Here is a 15,298-nt window from a genome sequence, read left to right as displayed (position 1 = left end):
AAGGAACCAGAAAAACAGTGGCCAGTCAGTTGAGTTAAGGAAGGCTTCTCGAAACAGAGCTGTTTTCAGGAGGCGCCGGAAGCAGCCTGGTGTTGGCTCCTGCCTGACCTCCAGGAGCAGAGGCTTCCACAGACTACCCTAAAGGCTCTTCTCCTGGTGGATTCCAATTGGGCCACAGGTTTATTGACCTCAGTGATTGGGCAGGATGGGAAGGGAGAAGGCGCTCTCTCAGGTATCCTGGTCCCAAGTTGTTTAGGGCTTTGTTCACGAGTACCAAAACCTTAAACCTATGCTGTTTAACATATACATGAAACCGCTGGGAGAGGTTATCCAGAGATGTGGACTGTGGTGTCATCAATACGCGGATGATACCCAGTTCTACCTTTCCTTTTCATCAAACCCAGGTGAGGCAGTGACTGTTCTGAACCAGTGCCTGGGCACGGTAATGGACTGGATGAGGGCCAACAAACTGAGACTCAATCCAGACAAGACGGAGGCGCTGTTAGCGGGTGGTTCATCTGTCCGGCGAGGTGATGTTTGCCCTGTCCTGGACGGGGTTGCCCTCTCCCTAAAGCAGTGGTTCTCAACCTTCCTAATGCCGCGACCCTTTAATACAGTTCCTCATGTTGTGGTGACCCCCAACCATAAAATTATTTTCGTTCTTCTCTACACGATCCATTGTCATGGGATGGTTTGCTAATGAAAATAATACATAACAATAGCTTTAATAATACAAAAGATGATACATGATGTAGTTCAGTCAATACAGTTTCCTAAGACCATTGGAAATATGTGTTTTCCAATGGTCTTAGGCGACCCCTGTGAAAGGGTCGTTTGACTCCCAAAGGGGTCCCGACCCACAGGTTGAGAACCGCTGCCCTAAAGGATCGGGCCCATAGTCTGGGGGTGCTCTTGGATGCAGAACTGTCACTTGAGGCACAGGTGAACTCAGTGGCAAAGAGCACCTTTTTGCAGCTTAGGCTGATATACCAACTGCGCCCTTATCTGGACGGAGATAGCCTAGCTATAGTTATCCATGCTCTGATAACCTCTCGTTTGGGTTACTGCAATGCGTTATATGTGGGGCTGCCTTTGGAAACGGTCCAAAACAGGGCAGCCCACCTACTAACATGGACTGGCCGACAAGACCACATCACACCAGTCCTTTTCCAGCTTCATTGGCTGCCAGTCCAGGTCTGGGCCCAATTCAAAGTGCTGGTATTAACATTTAAAGCCCTAAACAGCTTGGGGCCAGGCTATCTGAAGGAACGCCTCCTCCCATATGTACCTGCCTGGACCCTAAGGACATCCTCAGGGGGTCCTTCTCCACGATCCCCTGCCAAAGGAAGTGAGGCAGGTGGCTACCAGGAGGAGGGCCTTCTCTGCAGTGGCACCCCGGCTGTGGAATGAGCTCCCTAAGGAGGTTTGCTTGGCACCTACATTATATGCTTTTAGACGCCAGGTGAAGACCTTTTTATTCTCCCAGCATTTTAATAGTCTATAAATAAATTTTAACTTGGTGTTTTAAATTTGTAATTTTGCATTGCTGCTGCTTTTATCTGGTTGAGCTTTTATATTGTATTTTATATTATGGTTTTATACTGTTGTTTTATACTTTGAATGTTTTTAATTTTTGTGAACTGCCCAGAGAGCTCCAGCTATTGGGCGGTATAGAAATGTAATAAATAAATAAATAAATTATAGGCAGCCAGTGCAGTTCCCTCAGCAAAGGAATTGCATGCTGAAAAGAGGCACCTCCTGACAACAGCCGAGCTGCTGCATTCTGCACTAGCTCCATCTCCAATCCTACCCCCAAAGCCACAAACATTCTGGTCTCTCTATATCCTTGGGCGACCATTTCACCCACTTGGTGATCTTTTCATGCATCTGAGGAAGTGGGCTTTGGCTCACCAATGCTTATTCCACAATACATTTGGTATCTTAAATGTGGTTCCCAGCCTCATTTCCACCTGTACCCTGCAATATTAACATTTTATTATATTATAGGGTTCTGGTAAGCCATATCGTTAACCTTCCACCCCAGTCAACATACACCTGAAATGGGGGGGGGGCTGTCAATGCTTGGCCACAGTCCCTACTCCAGAGGTATGGAGACCATAAGCGTAGATTTTTTAAAAAAAAGGTTTGGTTTGGTTTTTAAAAGAAAACCTACAAAAACTCTCATATACATTGCACAAGAAATAAAGCCCGAGGTACAGATGATTGGTTCTGCTTTTGTGGGAGAGAAGGCTGCTTAATATGCGCTGTGCTAAAGCTCTGGCGTGGGCTGGTCCATGAAGTCAAGAAGAGTCGGAAACGACTGAACGAATAAACAACAACAAAAATTCTGGCTCGTTTCCCATGAACAACAGTCTCTTTTACTCCACTGGTGAGGAAATGAATCTATCAGCAAATGTGGCATCAACACAAGCAGGAAGCCTGGCTCTAATCTGGCAAAAAGGACTTGTTAGTTTAAAAGAACTAAGCCAGGGTTGGGCAACTTGTGGCCCTCCAGATGTTTTGGCCTCTCCCTCCCATCAGCTGTAGTCAGCGTAGCCAGTGGGGAAAGGACCCGCAGGCCAAAACATCTGATGGCCATCCTTAAAGCATCCCTGACAGAAGAGCCCACCACCTCCCTAGGTCACTGGTTCCACTGTCCTACCGATCAGCCTTCCCTAATTGGGGGAGTCCCTCTGGATGTGTTGCACTACAAGTCCCATCACCCCAGCTGGCACAGCCATGGCAACTGGGGCTGATGGGAGTTGTAGTCTAACACCCCCGGAGGACATCTGGGTGCCAGGTGGGGGCTGATGGGAGTTGCAGCCCAAACACATTTGGAGGAAACCTGGTCGACGGGGGGGGGGGGGGGCGGGGGAGGAGGGGGAAGCCACGTCAACTGGGGTTGGTGGGATGGTAGTAGTCTTATGTATCTGGAGGAAACCTAGATGCATCTGGAGGCTGATGGGAGTTGTAGTCTGAACACATCTGGAGGCCGATGGGAGTTGCAGGTGGAACACATCTGGAAGCTGATGGGAGTTGTAGTCTAAACACATTTGGAGGAAACCTGGTTGTGGGGGGAAGGCTACTAAGCCATGACGACTGGGGCTGATGGAACGTAGTAGCCCAACGTATCTGGAGGAAACCCAGGTGCAGGTGGAGGCTGATGGGAGTCGTAGTCCGAACACATCTGGAGGCTGATGGGGGTTGCAGTCCACACATATCTGGAGGCTGATGGGAGTTGCAGTCCGAACACATCTGGAGGCTGATGGGGGTTGCAGTCCGAACACATCTGGAGGCTGATGGGGGTTGCAGTCCACACACATCGGGCGGGCGGGCGGGCGGGCGCTGGACAGCAGCCGGCTCTGCTGGTGGCGGCAGCGGCGCCTCTCCCCCTCCCGGGCGCCACGTGACGTGGGCCCTCCCCCTGCGAGGCGGAAGTGGCTGCTCTTTCCCCCTCTGAGCGGGGGGGGGGGGCGCGGGGGCTCCTTCCGGTCTGGCTGCAGCTGTTCGCAGGAGACGGACGCCGGCGGTGGCGGTGGCGGCAGCAGCGCCCACTTCCCCGCGGGATGTAGCTGCGGGCGCTGGTCCGGTGCGTGTCCTCGATCGCGGGGCCTCAGGGCCGGGGTGGCGGCGGCGGCGGCGGCCCCAAGCGCCAGCGTTCGTGGGGGGGGGGGGAGGGAGGGAGGGAGGGGGCTCAGCCTCAGCCTCCCCCGGCCGGGCCGCACCCCTCCCGGACGACAATGCCCTGGCTGGGGCTGATGGGAGTTGTTGCCCCGTCAGAAGAGGCTGGGCAGACAGGCAGGCAGACAGCCGTCGGGACGGGGCCTGCTTTCCCCGCCGGGCCGGCTCGGCTCTCCCGGCAGGAATCCGCCTCCAAGCACCTGCCCAGCCAGGGTCGACCGTCCTGGGCCCGGTGGGGGTGGGGGAGAGGTGGGGGTGGGAATGGGGACCCCCTCCTCCTCCTCCCCCCACCCCTGGCCGTGACCCCACGCCTGGGTGCTCTCCCCGCGGGAGCCCTCCTTCGAGTAGACCCCTTGGAATGAATGGGGGCCTCCGTTGCATTACCGTTGGCTCCAGCCCTCTGGGTGGGGGGTGGGGTGGGGTGGGGTGGGGGGCTGGCAGGTTCGGCCTTTTAAGCGGGGCCCCTCGGGAAGCCGCCCTCCGTCTCTTCCGCCTTTCTCTCCCGTTGCCCAAACCAGCAGAAGATGGTAGTCAGATGTCGGCCTCTTCCCCTCACGAGTAGACCCACTGAAATGAATGGGACTCACATCATCATCATCATTATTATTATTTAGAGGCTCCCCAAGCAGCTTACAATAAATCATAAAGAAGACAGTCATGACACATGAGGAAAAGGGGATGGGGAAGGAAGAGGGGGGAAAGGGAAAGAAATTAAGGAGACTGTTTCTTAAGAACTGGGCATGTTTAGCCTGGAGAAGAGAAGATTGAGGGGAGACATTGTAGCACTCTTCAAAGACTTGAAAGGTTCTCCCACAGAGGAGGGCCAGGATCTCTTCTCGATCCTCCCGGAGTGCAGGACACGGAATAACGGGCTCAAGTTAAAGGAAGCCAGATTCCGGCTGGACATCAGGAAAAACTTCCTGACTGTTAGAGCAGTACGACAATGGAATCAGTTGCCTGGTGAGGTTGTGGGCTCTCCCACACTAGAGGCCTTCAAGAGGCAGCTGGACAACCCTCTGTCAGGGATGCTTTAGGGTGGATTCCTGCATTGAGCAGGGGGTTGGACTCGATGGCCTTGTAGGCCCCTTCCAACCCTCCTATTCTATCATTCTATCATTCTATGATTCTATGTTTAGCAGGACTGATAGGACGACCCTGATCCCCCCCTCTCATCTCCCAAAGGAGGACCAACCCACAGCTCCCTCTTCTTCCCCACAGGGTCAAGATGACCATTAGCCCTGTGGGAGGAGGGGGGTGTCCAGCTGAAGCAGGCCCTGATGTTGTTAACATTGTGTTCAGTCCAAAGAGTCCTGTGGCACCTTAAAGCTGAGCACATTTACTTTGTGGACTGTATAGCCAGTGGCCATGAAAGGATATGCCAGTATAAATGTGTTCGTCTTTAAGTGCTGCAAAACCCTTCCGTTTCTCTGCATGCCTGTTTTTCTTTCCTTCCCCTTTTCCTCTGGCTTTTATTATTATTTATTTACATTTATATACCGCCCCGTAGCCGAAGCGCTGTGGGCAGTTTGCAAAAGTTAAAAACAGTGAACATTAAAAACAAATATACACAATTTAAAACCATAAAAAGCATAAAACACAAACAAAAACAGGCTTTTAACCCTAGGGTTGCCAAAATAAGGCCACCCTATATAAATGTCCCAATTTAAAGTAGTGGCTAATGCTGTGATGCTAATGGCCACCTGAGTTCATGGGACAGGTTCTGTTGGGCTCAATCCTGACAACTCCCAGCATTCCTCAACCAGCATGCCTGGCTAGTGAATGCTGGGACTTGTAGGACTTTAAGTGCCTAAATATGTATAGGATTACACTCTTAATAGCTTTGCTACTGCTGACCATTTCAAGGGCAAGAAGGTCTTTTTTTCCCTGCCTTACTGTCCTGTGACTCATCATGTGAAGAGTATCCAGGCTGCTTAGATCTTTTAGTTGTGATTTGAATATTCAGGAAACCAATACCAGTGAGATCCCTTGGCTTTTAAACTTCTTAGTGCAAAAAAGGTTCTCCTGGTTGCCAGAACTTGAGCTGTATATTTAGATCCTATAGTGTGTCCATGCTTCACGTTTGAATCAATGTGGCAAAATATGAGAGTGGAGCATTGAAACCTATGTCACTCAACTTTATGTTATTTATTACATTTTTATCTCGCTCATCCTCAAAATTGGGTATGTCACAATCATCTTTTTCCCCCTTTGTCCCCCTTTTGTTGTGAATATTGTCAAAATATAACAGAAAATATATTGTGAAAATGGGGGGACGGGGACCGTACATTAAATATATAGGATTATCAACAATTTCCATCATGTGGACTGTTCATAAAAAGAAAGGGAGAGAGTTATACAAAGGTACAAGAGAAACTTTGTGTGTGTGTGAGAGAGAGACAGATAGACAGACAGACAGACAGACAGAGTGAGAATCTGAAACCAGGTATCCTTGGCCCTACCTAGTCCAAAGGTAACCTCTACACTAGCACTGGCTTAATGCATACTCAAAATGAGACCAATTAGCAACAAAGCAGAAAGAATATGAAATACTAGCAACTAGTACTTGCAACTCTGCCTAGAGAAGTTCTGTTATTAGTCAGACTAAAATATAATAAAGGAAGAGATGTACAGTCTCAACCCAAAGAGGCTGGCTGTGTACAGAGATAAATCACGAGAAAATCACTCCCCCTAGGCAGGGGACAATGCATGTGTATAGAGGCCAGGGATGCACAAGTTGTGTCCTTACAGATCTTTTGGCCTATAACTCTCCTCTGGCCTAGGCAGCAAAGCCAGTGGTAAGGGATGATGGGAGTTGTAGGCAAAAACATCTGGAAGGCCACAAGTTGACCATTCCTGGTACAGAGCAATGGTAGATGGGTTTAGTTGCCTTGCTATTCGTGGCTCTCGTGTTCTATCAGAACCAGGGAAGCAGTTGGACCACTGGATCATAGAATAGTAGAGTTGGAAGGGGCCTATAAGGCCATCCAGTCCAACCCCCTGCTCAATGCAGGAATCCACCCTAAAGCATCCCTGACAGGTGGTTGTCCAGCTGCCTCTTGAATGAACAATGGAGTTAAGTGAGTAGTAAAGGAGGACAGGAAGATTGTAGAGAAGCTGAATGAATTCTTTGCATTTGGTGCAGACGATATAGGACAGATGCCTGTGCCTGAACTGATGTTTTCGGGAAGGGAGTCAGAGGAACTGAGGCAAATAGTGGTGACAAAAGATGAAGTTCACAACTTTATTTACAAATTGAAATCAAATCAATCACCAGGCCTGGATGGTATCCATTCTACAGTTCTCAAATAACTCAAATATGAAATTGCTGGTCTTTTAATCAAACTATGCAACATGTCCCTAAGCTCAGCCTCTGTACTAGAGGACTGGAAGATGGCCAATGAAACACCAAATTTTAAAAAGGGATGGGGGGGAATCCGTGAAATTACAGGCCGATTAGCTTAATGCCTGTTCTGGGAATATTGGCTGAAAGCATTGTTAAAGACAAAACTAGAAGGACAAATCCTGATAAAAAGAATCAACATGGCTTCTGCAAAGGCAAGTCCGGTCTCTAATCTTTTAGAGCAGTGGTTCCCAATTTGTGGTCCGCGGACCCCAGGGGGTCCGTGTAACCCACCCAGGGGGTCCGTGGCACCATTCACATATTAGCTCTGCAAGGTCCGCATTTTAATAAAAGAAAATATGCCGACTCCCGTGCTCCATTTGCTTCGACGGTGACGTCATGCGTGAAAGCACCTGAGTTATTTAGCGACTAGCTTCAGAGATTACTTCCCTGCACTTAATCCTGAAGACTCATGGATAAGGAATCCTTTTGAATGTGATGATGTACAACTAAGAACTCTCTCTGCGGAAGAGTGAGATGCACTTGTTGACATGACTTGTGATGGTTCATTGAAATCATTTTTCAAAGAATATAGACTGGACCAATTCTGGGTGAAGGTTTTTCCTGATTATAAGAAGTTAGGTGAAAAAGCTTTGAAACATCTAGTTCCCTTTTATTCCACATATCTTTGTGAACAAACGTTTTCAACATTTTGTTATATGAAGAACAAGCATAGAAATCAGCTCGATGTTGATCCGGATTTGAGATTAAAAGTAGGAAATATTGAACCGGATGTGGAAGGGATTGTTCGGGACAAAAAGAGGCATGATTTCTCCCATCACATTTAGGTTTAGTAGCTGCTAGACATGTCATAATTTGTTCAATTGTAAACTAAACGTTAGTAAAATTAAATTCGTCTTTATATTCCTAACTAAATCATTGTCATTTTTGCGTGGTAATATCACAAATTTTATAGTCTGTTTTTTAGTATATCTAAAATCCTTTGCTTATTAGGGGCTATTTATTTATTTATTTATTTAAAATATTTATATCCCGTCCTATATCACTAAGATCTCAGGCCAATGGAGATAAAAACATATAGTATAAAACAATATACACAGTTAAAAACAAATTAAACCATAATCCAAGTTAAAACAATATATAATTTAAAAGTAATAGATGCAGTGAAAACAGTTAAAACAATGTGCCAGTGAGTTTAACCATCAAAGGCTTTGTTAAAAAGCCATGTTTTTACTTGGCGTCAAAATGAAATCAGCGTTGGCACCAATCGGGCCTCCAAGGGGAGGGCATTCCACAGTCGGGGTGCCACCACAGAGAAAGCCCTCTCCAAAAAAAGTGCTTCGCACAGGTAACTACCATAGAAATAACAAAATTTTCAAAAGTAAGGTGTCCGTGGATTGGCATTTGAAAAACAAGGGGTCCGCAGTACTTAGCTAATTGGGAACCACTGTTTTAGAGTTCTTTGAGAGTGTCAATAAACATATAGACACAAGTGATCTGGTGGACTTCATTTACTTGGCCTTTCAAATGGCTTTTGATAAAGTCCCTCACCAAAGACTTCTGAGCAAACTTAGAAGTCATGGAATAAGAGGAGAACAGAAAGCAGAGAGTAGGAATAGATGGTAAATTATAGAATCATAGAATAGCAGAGTTGGAAGGGGCCTACAAGGCCATCGAGTCCAACCCCCTGCTCAATGCAGGAATCCACCCTTAAGCATCCCTGACAGAGGGTTGTCCAGCTGCCTCTTGAAGGCCTCTAGTGTGGGAGAGCCCACAACCTCCCTAGGTAACGGATTCCATTGTCGTACTGCTCTAACAGTCAGGAAGTTTCTCCTGATGTCCAGCTGGAATCTGGCTTCCTTTAACTTGAGCCCGTTATTCTGTGTCCTGCACTCTGGGAGGATCGAGAAGAGATCCTGGCCCTCCTCTGTGTGACAACCTTTTAAGTCTTTGAAGAGTGCTATCATGTCTCCCCTCCATCTTCTCTTCTCCAGGCTAAACATGCCCAGTTCTTTCAGTCTCTCTTCATAGGGCTTTGTTTCCAGACCCCTGATCATCCTGGTTGCCCTCCCCATTCTCCCAATGGAGGCAAGTAAATAGTGGGGATTTGTATTGGGATCAGTGCTTTTCAACTTGTTCAAAAATGGCCTGGAATTGGAAGTGATCAGTGAAGTGGCCAAGTTTGCTGATGACACCAAATTATTTAAGGTTGTTAAAAAGGGATCTGAGCTGGCAGTGACTGACCAAGAAAGAGACTTTGGGGTTGTGGTGGACAGCTCAATGAAAATGTCAACGCAGTGTGCAGCTACTGTAAAGAAGGCAAACTCCATGTTAGGCATTATTAGAAAAGGAATTGAGAATAAAACGGCCAGTATCTTACTGCCTTTATACAAATCTATAGTGTGACCATACTTAGAATACTGTGTACAGTTCTGGTACCACGTCTAAACAGAGATATTGTAGAGCTGGGGAAAGTGCAGGAAAGGGCAACTAAAATGACCCAGGGGCTGGAGCATCTCCCCTAGGAGGGAAGGTCACAACAACTGAGATAGTTTAGCTTGGAAAAAAGAGTAAAGGGAGACATGATAGAGGTGGATGTGGATAGGGAGAATTTTTTCTCCTTCTCTCATAATACTAGAACCCCGGTTAATCTGATGAAACTGATTGGTGGGAGATTCAGGGCATATAAAAGGAAGGACTTCTTCACACAACACGTAGTTAAACTACGGAATTTGCTACTGCAGGATGTAGTGATGGCCACCAATTTGGATGGCTTTAAAAGGGGTTGGATAAATTCCTGGAGGAGAAGGCTATCAATGGCTACTAGTCCTAATGGCTACGTGCTTCCTCCAAGAACAGAGGCAGTCTACCTTTCTATACCAGTTCCCAGGGAACATGGGTGGGAGGGTGCTGTTGCACCATGTCCTGCTTGTGGGTCCCTGGCTGATGGCTGGTTGCCCTCTGTGTGAACGCAGTGCTGGACTAGATGGACCCTTGGTCTGATCCAGCCTCAGGGCACTTCTTACGTTCCGTTTTCGTGAGCAGGTGCTTGAGGCTTATATTTGAGCACTGGGCTTTCCTTCCAGACTTGCACCATTACTTCTGTAAAGTACCGTATTTCTTCGATTCTAAGACACACTTCCCACCCCCCCACCCCATATAAACACCTCTAAAAACAGGGTGCGTCTTAGAATCGCGGGTGTGTTTATTACTTCTTAGAATCAAAGCTTTTTTTCTGTTGGTGGTACTGAAATTAGTGTGCGTCTTACCATCGATGGCCTCTTAGAACCGAAGAAATACGGTGATATTAGAAGGAAAGAGTACTAGAACTCACCATTCTTTTGCTGTTGACTGTCGCATCTTCCGCTGTTAGAAAGATTGCATTGTGGAATTCAGGAAGATGTGTTGTCATTTTCACTGCTTTCATAATAACAGCATTTGCTTTTGCTACAGTTATTCTGTGAAAAAGGAACCAGCTACTAGCTGAGGTTACAAAGTTAATTGAGCCATTTTGAAATGACAGACCAGGAAAGGAAAGGAAAGGAACCTCTCGTGCAAGCACTGAGTCATTACTGACTCTTGGAGGGACGCCTGCTTTCGCTGACGTTTTCTTGGCAGGCCTTATAGCGGGGTGGTTTGCCGTTGCCTTCCCTGGCCGTGATTACCTTTCCCCCAGCTAGCTGGGTACTCATTTTACCGACCTTGGGAGGATGGAAGGCTGAGTCGACCCGAGCCGGCTGCCTGGGATCGAACTCAGGCCGTGGGGAGAGTTTCAGCTACAGAAACTGCTGCTTTACTGCTCTGCGCCACACGAGGCTCTGACAGACAAGAACTCCATTATTTATTTTATTTTTAAACCTCCTTGAAAAAGTGGGTTCCAAGGCAGTGTGCAAAGACAGAATAAACAGCAACATAATAAAATGCAATAAACACTAGGCCATAAAACAGTGATAAAAAAGCTCACTAGCCAGCTAAAACAACATTAAGCTGTAAACAAATTAAAATGTCTGGGTAAATAAAAATGTTTAAACTTTGCCTAAAAGAGTACAGCATTGGACCTGGAACAGAACACTACTTGGTCTGTCTTAATTTGTAAACTGCCTTTTTTTAAAAAATTTTTTTAAAGAAAAGTGTTTAAGAAACTTAATAAATAATAATAGTGTCCTCAGGCAAACTCAAATGTTGCCTGATTCGCTAATTGGAGAACAGATTGGCTTAGTGAGGGAGGTAGAGTTAAGGGTTGACAATCTCACTTGCCCCTTTCACCAGGGCAAGAGGTAAGTCAAACTCTTTCAGGCGAGGTGAGCCTGAGGCTTCCTCTTAAACTGGAGTTATGGGGTAGGAGCATGTTCAGAGGAGGGCAACCAGGATGATCAGGGGTCTGGAAACAAAGCCCTATGAAGAGAGACTGAAAGAACTGGGCATGTTTAGCCTAGAGAAGAGAAGATGGAGGGGAGACATGATAGCACTCTTCAGATACTTAAAAGGTTGTCACACAGAGGAGGGCCAGGATCTCTTCTTGATCCTCCCAGAGTGCAGGACACGGAATAACGGACTCAAGTTAAAGGAAGCCAGATTCCAGCTGGACATCAGGAAAAACTTCCTGACTGTTAGAGCAGTACAACAATGGAATCAGTTGCCTGGTGAAGTTGTGGGCTCTCCCACACTAGAGGCCTTCAAGAGGCAGCTGGACAACCCTCTGTCAGGGATGCTTTAGGGTGGGTTCCTGCATTGAGCAGGGGGTTGGACTGGATGGCCTTGTAGGCCCCTTCCAACTCTGCTATTCTATGATTCTATGATCTCTATCCCCAAACATGGAGGAGGCTTGCTGTTTGTTTTAGCTCTGTGCACAATGTCAACAGACCACTTCTGCCCTCTGTGGCTCCAAGCCAGAGTGGGCTGGTTCAGGTGCATTGGCCTGTCTTTCTGGCTACTGGCCGGTTGGAGCTCAAACTGCCTGGTGCAAAGAGGCTGCACACCTCCATTGCTCTATGCTGGCTGGAGCCCACATGCCTCTGGCGCCCTCCTTATCGGATCCAAGCTGGAGTGGAGCAGCGGAGGAATTTCTGTCTGTCTCTGAGCACCTGATGCCTTTCAAAGACGCGGCGTAAAGTTGGGGAGAGGAACCCAGGCCATGTCCTTGTGATGAAAACGTTCTGGTTGGCACCCATTGTTCGCTGACCCCTCTTTGAGAATGTTAGCGCTTATTGTTTTCATTTTAGTTTGCTAGCTATGGGTATTCATGAATGATGAATTCAAGAGGTATTTATATTAGGGGTGCAGGACCTCCAGTCCGTGGGCCTAGTCCGGCCTGCAGAGGCTACTCATTTGGCCCATGCAGGTTTCTGCCACCTCAGCGGGCCACACCCCCTCCATAAGCCCCGCCTCTGCCAGGATGGAGAAGGAGGTGGAGAGAGGAATCTGACAGAGGACTTTCCTGTGCATGGGGCTTCCCTGGCTGGGAAAGCCTGATGGAAGATCCATCCAGCACTTCCACCAGGTAGGAGACGCTGTCAGGTGGGCGTCATAATACAAGACTGCAGGGATCGCTCTCTCTTTCTGAGAGAAGATTCTTCTGTATTCTTCATCAGCCCACATGGTGGATTTTGAATAGAGTATCATAGAATCATAGAATAGCAGAGGTGGAAGGGGCCTACAAGGCCATCAAGTCCAACCCCCTGCTCAAAGCAGGAATCCACCCTAAAGCATCCCTGACAGAGGGTTGTCCAGCTGCCTCTTGAAGGCCTCCAGTGTGGGAGAGCCCACAACCGCCCTAGGTCACTGGTTCCATTGTCGTACTGCTCTAACAGTCAGGAAGTTTTTCCTGATGTCCAGCCGGAATCTGGCTTCCTTTAACTTGAGCCCGTTATTCCGTGTCCTGCACTCTGGGAGGATCGAGGACACGGAATAACGGGCTCAAGTTAAAGGAAGCCAGATTCCAGCTAGTTGGGCTTCTTCTAATATATGTCTTCAATCAGTAGCTCTCGGGACCATATTGTTGGGAATCCTTTGCTTGAATCTTCTCCTTTCGCATTGGAAAAGCTGAGTGGAGTCATGGGAATCAGACTTGTGGCAGGATTCCTGCATTGAGCAGGGGGTTGGACTTGATGGCCTTGTAGGCCCCTTCCAGCTCTGCTATTCTAGGATTCATGAGCAATTAGATAATGGAAGTGATTCTGCCTCTCCCAGCGTGGGGCGCTTACTTTGTCACTCTGTGTTGTGAAGAGTTGCAGTGTTAAGGGCCATAAGCCCCTTGACAGGGTGGTGGGTGGTGGGCGGAGAGGCACTCTAGGGTCCAAGGGATGACCAAAGAGAAATCAAAACACAAAACCTACCAAAAAGAATGTATACAAGAATAATACAAAATGACAGAAAGAAGGGGAATGATTTCTGTGTGTGCACCTAGCCAAATAGCAAGACGAAAGTCCTTAGTGATGAGTGGGGACGTGGGACCCATGTCCTCTTCAGCTGGGGTAAGCTGCCTGCCAGGATGCTAGCCTAGCTCGAAAGTTCGGAACTCAGGCTCTGCTCAGGCCCTGCGTTGAGCAGGGGGTTGGACTCAATGGCCATCTAGGCCCCTTCCAACTCTACTATTCCAGGATCGATACATAGGACTCCCCAGAGGCTGTGAAGAAGAACGCAGCTTTTGTGAAATGCTGCTTTTATGCTTCTTTAGCCGCCTATAGGAAGTCTGGCCACAAGAAGTGGTGCTTTGTGGAATTGGGAGACCTCTACCAATTTCAACAAGATGCAGTCTTAATTCTTTGCTCACTCAACCCTGGGATGAGCATCTTCATGAGAGTTTGTTATTGTTAAATTGCAATCAGTACTCAAGTAATTGGTTTTTTTAAACATTCAAAAGCGGATCATCAGGACCTTGTGTGATAGAGCAGTAGATGTTAAAACTGTGTTCCAGGGAAGCCCGGGGTTCCTCAGTAAGACTGGCAATGGAGGGCAGATGTCACGAAAGATCAGTTGGCTTCCATTATAGATCTCCCCCTGCAACGCACAGCCGTGGAAGAGACTCTGACGCATTCTGCAGGGCCCTCTCAGTTCATGCAGTGAGACCTGACAGGTCTGGTCAGTGCTGTGCGTGAACTGGGTATGTCCTAAGATATGTCCTGACATTCTCTACCAACATGCCAATAGTTTTATGGCAGACAATTGATGTGGGAAAGTGTCCCTGAAGGTCCACCATTGAGGCTTCTGAGTGACATTCCGCAGTGTGCTCTCAGTTTGTGCACTGATGAGTCCCTAGAATGCCCCAGTAGGCGCACATTGGAAGGGGAGATCGGTGACGGCGAACAAGCTGCCTTTTGGAAATGCAAAACCCCTGGTGGGGTACAGTTTAAATGAGGACAGCTCCAGTGTAAAAAGGCTGCCCTTGAATCAGCTGCGTAAATCATAGACTTGTGTGCTCCTACACGAGTGTGGTGCATTTTCTGCCCTCATGGCATTTGGTGTCATAAAGACATCAGAAGAACCCTGATGCTGCATCAGACCGAAGGTCCATCTAGTCCAGCACTCTGTTCAGGGATGAACAAGCAGGACATGGTGCAACAGCACCCCCCCCCACCCATGTTTTCCAGCAACTGGTGCACACAGACTTACTGCCTTGGATACTGGAGGTGGCACATAGCTAGTAGCCATGGAAAGCCTTCTCCTCCAGGAATTGATCCAACCCCCTTTTAAAGGCATCCAAATTGGTGGCCGTCACCACATCTTGTGGTAGTGAATTCCATAATTTATGCACTGTGTGAAGAAGTCCTTCCTTTTATCTGTCCAGAATCTCCCACCAATCAGCTTCATGGGGTGACCCCAGGTTCTAGCATTTTGAGAGAGGGAGAAACATGTCTCCTTGTTCACATTCTCTACACCATGCATAATTTTGTAAACCTCTTATCATGTCTCCTCTTAGCCTCCTTTTCCCCAAGCTAAACAATCCCAACTATTGTAACTTTCCCTCCTAGGGGAGATGCTCCAGCCCCTGTATCATTTGAGTTGCCCTTTTCTACACTTTTTCCATCTCCAATATATCCTTTTTTAGGTTTGGTGACCAGAGTACAGGTAACCCAGTATTCCAAGTGTGGTTGCACCATAGATTTGTATAAAGGCAGTATGGTACTGGAAGCTTTATTCTCAATTCCATTTCTCATAATGCTGAACATGGAGTTTGCCTTCTTTACAGCTGCCACACCCTGGGCTATCATTTTCATCGAGCTATCAGGCAAATCTTCTCTAACGCAACAACACGCT

At 47.7% G+C, this 15,298-nt stretch overlaps 1 protein-coding gene across 1 annotated transcript in view; it reads left to right on the top strand.

Annotated features, from left to right (window-relative positions):
- The first annotated feature begins 3,512 nt into the window (after nucleotides 1–3,512).
- LOC134395974 (adiponectin receptor protein 1) overlaps nucleotides 3,513–15,298 on the top strand; it is a 33,775-nt gene continuing 21,989 nt past the window's right edge. The window contains exon 1 of the mRNA XM_063122268.1: nucleotides 3,513–3,589. The gene's annotated coding sequence lies outside the window, so the exon portion shown is untranslated. The remainder of the gene's footprint in view (nucleotides 3,590–15,298) is intronic.

This window comes from Elgaria multicarinata, chromosome 1 (genome assembly GCF_023053635.1).
Source record: "Elgaria multicarinata webbii isolate HBS135686 ecotype San Diego chromosome 1, rElgMul1.1.pri, whole genome shotgun sequence".
NCBI classification, from domain to species: Eukaryota; Metazoa; Chordata; class Lepidosauria; order Squamata; family Anguidae; genus Elgaria; species Elgaria multicarinata.
Note: the sequence above shows the minus strand (reverse complement) of the source record. Positions and strands in the feature narration are given on the sequence as shown.